We start from the raw sequence: 5,945 nt of genomic DNA, 5'->3' as shown, positions 1-5,945 counted from the left end.
TTTTCTGAAAATAACACACTATCTCCACACACAGACACTGGTGTGAGTAACATGCTAGTCTCTATGGGTTATACTTTAACTGCCACTAAGTTAGGTGAAGTTAGAAGACTTGGCCTTGAAAAAGAATGGAGTTTCTTGTGTGATTCTTTTATTAAAGTATTTTCTGGAAAATCAGTAATTTTGATGATGTATCTTACTCACTCGTTCACATGCTTTATATGCTTCTTAGTGATAGATACTTCAATTTCAGCACATATGTTATGTATGAGATAGGGAGTAAATTAAGGGATATTAAAAAGAGATCTAAGAAATATCTATTATGCTAGATTTTTCATGATTCTGGCTAATTTTGTTTCTGAGAATCTCTCAATTGAGAACCCAATAAACAAGCTAGATTGTTGGTTCCAAGAGAGAAGAGTTATTGCTGATCTTAACAGGTCAAATCATCACAAGGATGTTCCACTTGTATACATGCCCATAATGGAACAGCCTCAAGTAAGTGAGGTAAACACTTCTGTCTCCACTACTTCTCAACCTATTTCTTTGCAAACAACTGTGGCAATGGCATATGTGACAATGACCAAACAGATGCCTGCCCAAGCCACAAAACCAAAAGTTTCCAAATCTAAATCAAAGAAAGCCCCCTCTAGTTTCTCTCAACAGAAGCTAGTTGTAAATCCACTAAAAATCAAGAGGGGAGTGTGAAGGGTAGTGGGGCTGGTGAGGGACAGGGTGAACATCAAAGAAGCCCTAAGAATAAGGTTGGAGAGGTGAGTGAATCCCAGCCTAGCCACACTGCAGTTTCCCAACACACTGTAGTGATTAATAAGGACAATAACTCATTGCTAGTTGTATCCTCCCAAAAGGATGTGACTATTGACCAAAGCTCTCAGCTAAGAGCACAGGCCAAAAGGGTAAGGGACACAAGCTCACCCCAAACCTATGCTAGAAAGAAGAAATCCAAACATATTGGGGATACATAGGGTGCACACACAATGCCTACTACAATCAAAGACTCAGTACATGCACCTTCTCAAAGTCAGTTTGATGTGGCCCTAATAAATATGGTGTCACAGCCAAAATCTTTAACAATAGAAGCACCAAACACACCAAACTCACCTACACATTCACTGGATATAGATATGATTCATACATCAACTCCTGATTCTCCATCTTTAACTCTCATGGAGGAGCCAAAAATCCAAGCAAGTGAGCATCATCTTTTAGATGATCTGTTGGCTCACTTGCCATTTCTTTCTGAGTCTACTGGAACAACTGTGCAAAATCTCAAATCAATCATCACAGATTCAATAGTAGTCTCTACTCCAAACTCTATCATTTCTTCTATCTCGACGGATATTGTTCATTCGTCGACTAGTGATTGTATCTCGACAGATGTGCTTAACAGCAGTCATCCGTTGAAACTCTCAACTACTATTTCGACGGATGTTCCCCATCCGTTGAACATCATTGCACCACTTCAAACTTCAACAAATGTTACAAGTGCAGATGATCTAGTAGTTGTAAAATCACTCCTAGGACTGAGGGAAGGGAGTGAATTGAGTGAGAAGCTGAGTTGCTCTCAGAAAAAAGGAGAGGAAAAGAGTGAACACATGCAAGCTATTTCTTCCAGCTTGGAAAAAGTGAGTGAGGGGAGTTCCACCTTAGTAGGTGACAGTGAGGGTGGGAAACCAAGGGGAGCCCTTGATGCAAGAAAAGAGAGATAATGAGAGAAAAGCAGGTACAGAAGAATGGGAAGAGCCAATTGTAAGTGAGTTAATGGATGTCAATGAAGCTAAAAAGAAACAACTAATTTAGCAAGAATATCAAGCTATCTTATATTCTGTTTCTTATGAAGCTGAGGCATTTATTCACCCTATTTCAGCTTATCTAGTTTTGGTTGAACAGGACAATATGGCTGCTAAAAGAATGATCAAGTTGGTGCACACCATCGCCTCCATGAAAAGAGCTAAGGATGTTATAACTGCCATGCCCTCCACAGCTGGTAGTGACTTTGAATTGGCTGAAGACTCATTTGGGGATGATGGTGAGGATGATGAGGATGAAAGCATGAACATAGGGGGAGATGCAGAAACTCCATCATGGATGCTACACAAGGAATGCTCATATCCACATCTCTAATCCACATTATTCAAGCTTATTCATGACATCCAAACAACAATTCAAGCATTCATTAATGCTAGCACCAAAAGAATACTGTCAGCCCACTTGGAATCTCTACAACTATATAAGATTCAAGCCCTACAACAAAGTCAGAATGTGGATGCAATCAAGCATGAAATTTCTGAAGTCAAACAAGACTTTGTAGCAAGGTTGGATGCTAGGCTTCCAGGCACCACCATGATAGAAATAGCTCAAAAGCTCAGAAAGAAAGCTGATTTGAACAGAAAGGTTGAGGCCATGGACTCTAGACTGACAAATATGGAGAAGTCTGTGGCCAAGATACTTGAAAATCAGGAAGCTCAAACTAGTCTACTCCAACAGTTGGTGGGCTACACAACTCTCTACCTCTACTCAACTTGATGCTAACAAAAAGGGGGAGAAAGACTCTATCATCCCAGTTAGCCAGGGGGAGTCAACAAGTGAGGGGGAGAAAATGCTCAAAATTCAAGTTAGTAAAGTGATTGTGCCATAAATTACTTTCACTAAGCCACCATCTATGGATAGCATTGATATAATCAATTTAGCAGCTGCTAAGTTGGAATCAAATGAGAAATCTAAAAAGATTAATGTTGCAGCACTTGAGAAAGAGCTGGATGATAAATGGAAGAAGATTGATGAAGAAATTCAGAAGAAGTTTGGTCCAATTGAGAAGAAAGACAAGGTCTTTTCTCACTTCTCTCAGTTGAGACAAATTTCAATCAATGAAATGAGCCTAGGGTACTTAGAAAGGGGTCAACCCTCAACAATCAAGTTTCCAAAGGCCAGTATGATTTTCAAGCCAAAAATGAATTATATAAAGAATTCAGCCAAAAATCCACTAGACCTATCATATGAAACCCCTAGGCCAGATGAAAAGAAGCTGCTTGGAAGGTCCATAGCTGTTATTCCCTAACAATACAACAAGAATTACAGAAGGGGGATTGAATGTAATTCTGGCTTATTTTTCAAGATTTTAAAACAGTTCTTACTTGATAAAATATATGTGTTTGATTTACAGAGTGCGGAATAAATTATTTATATGAATCAAAACACAAAGTAATAAAAACACAAGTTTTTAAAACTTTTTAGTGGATTTGAAAGTATCCACCAGATATATTTATATATATATCAAATGAGAACTATATAAAGCTTGATTAGCTCACAGCTGCTGACAAGTAGAACAACTAAACTTACAGAAAAATGCTACATAATACAGCTTGAAAATGTTTCTCTGAAACTGTGTGTAATTAATTCGATAATTGTTCTACTTGCTACACTTGGTTTATATATCACCAAGTTTACATGACAATAAGACAAGATAATAAAACAAAATATATATAGTCTAACTCCATGTTACTTCACTACTCTATTCCAGCATCTTTGAATATCTTCATAATAGCATGGAAATGGTAATGCTTCTTTATTCTCAAATCCCTGCTAAACAGGCTGCTACATTCATTTTACAAACACTCAACGCATGTGACTGTGTTGTTCATATGTTGTGTACTTGATGATTACATGAACAAAACACCTTGGTAGATTTTACTTAGTGAAAATGTAGCACTCGACGGATAAGGATTATAGTCCCGATGGATAACTCATTTCAGTCCCGACGGATGATGACTTATTATCCATCGAGTGAGTAGCTTATGTAACAATAAGTCTGTAGCACATTTCTGTATACACATTGTTTAGAATCTATAGTAGAACTTAAGTCATGTTGACTTTAACTAGATATGCAGAATAGGTTGATTAATTGTACATAGATGATGTCTTGTAATTCTGCATAAATGAAATGGAGTCAAGTGCCTGATTGCTACCCGACGGATAAACAACAATGAATTCGACGGATGATCAACAACCCGATGGATGATCAATAACTCGACGGATGATCATAAACCCGACGGATAAAGAATTCAAATATTTGTTGACAATGACAACACAGTCACATGCGTCGAGTGTCTGCAAATGGAATGTGGTAGCCTATTTAACTGGGTTTTCGAGAACAAAGAAACATTGCCATTTCCATGCTATTATGAAGATATTCAAAGATGCTGGAATAGAGTAATGAAGTAGCATTGTATTAGATTTGATAGTTTTTGTTTTATTATCCTGTCTTATTACTTTGTAATCTTGGTGATATATAAACCAAGAAGCAGCAATAGAATAGAAACTAAGAAACTAAGCAACCAAGAGAGAAATATTTGTAAGCTGTATTCTTAGCATTTCTCTCTTTCTTAGTTGCTATCATTTTGTAAGCAGCTGTGAGCTTTTTACACACTGAGTTCTCTCGATATATATTATATATCTCTGGTGGAATCATTCAAATCCACCAGAAAGTTTTTAAAGACTCTTGTTTGTAATTACTTGTGTTTTGATTCATTTCAAGTAACTATTCCACATTCTGATAAATAATTCACACTTATATATATATGAGTTAGAACATTTTTATTAAAGAAAAAGTTTCAAGAATTCCGTTCAACCCCCCTTCTATAATTCTTGTTACATTGTTAAGGGACTAACAATTGGTATCAGAGCAAGCTCTTGAAGAACAAAGAGTTTAAAGATCAAAACAATACAGCAAGATGAACAAGAAGGATGTTGGAGTCAAGATTTATTTTCTGGATAAAGATAATTACCATCATTGGAAGGTAAAGATGCATCTTCATTTGCTTTCTCAAGATGAGGCCTATGTGGACTGCATAGAAAGAGGCCCTCATGTTCCAATGAGAGCTGCAACTGGAAATGAGCCATCTGTCCCCAAGCCAAGGCATGAATGGTCTGATCCTGATATTGAACAAGTCAGGAAGGATAAAAAGGCCATGAACATCCTGTTTAATGGAGTTGATGGTGATATGTTTGACAACATTATCAACTGCAAAACTGCCAAGGATGTTTGGGATACAATACAGATCATCTGTGATGGCACTGAGCAAGTTAGAGAAAACAAGATGCAGCTACTGATTCAGCAATATGAGCATTTTCATAATGAAGAAAGTGAGTCTCCCACTGACATTTTTAGTAGGTTTCAAAAACTGCTAAATGCTCTAAAGTTGCATGGAAGGGTCTATCAGACAAAAGACTCCAATCTGAAATTCCTTAGATCTCTTCCAAGGGAATGGAAACCAATGACAGTCTCATTAAGAAACTCACAAGATTATAAGGAATTTACTTTGGAGAGACTGTTTGGCATCCTGAAAACTTATGAGCTTGAAATAGAGCAAGAAGAGAGGATGGAGAGAGGAAAGAAGAAAGGAGGGTCCATTGCACTAGTTGCTGAGGTAGAGAAAGATAAGGAGATGAAGATGGAAGCTGTTGAGTCAACTTCAATGGTCTGTGAAAGCAAGGGCAAGGGGCTTGCAGTAAAAAGTGAAGATTCCTTGAGCCAAGATGACATAGAAGACATTGATGAACATTTAACATTTCTTTCCAGAAGATTTTCCAAGCTCAAGCTCAAAAAGAACTTTGGAGCAGCCAAGCCAAATAGAAACATGGTGGATAAATCAAAATTCAAATGTTTCAAATGTGGCTTGGCAGGGCACTTTGCCAGTGAGTGTAGGAAGTCAGATTCCTGTAAGAAAAAGTTTGAGCCTGTGGATTATAAGCAAAAATACTTTGAGCTGCTCAAACAAAAGGAAAGGGCTTTTATTACACAAGAAAATGACTGAGCAGCAGATGGTCTGGATGAAGATGAAGATGTCAACTATGTCAATCTAGCCCTAATGGCCAAGTCTGATGAAACAGAAACAAGTTCTTCAAGCAATCAGGTAATTACTACAAAC

This window comes from Apium graveolens, chromosome 1 (assembly GCF_009905375.1).
Source record: "Apium graveolens cultivar Ventura chromosome 1, ASM990537v1, whole genome shotgun sequence".
In the NCBI taxonomy this organism is placed as follows: domain Eukaryota; kingdom Viridiplantae; phylum Streptophyta; class Magnoliopsida; order Apiales; family Apiaceae; genus Apium; species Apium graveolens.
This window is presented reverse-complemented; position numbering follows the sequence as displayed.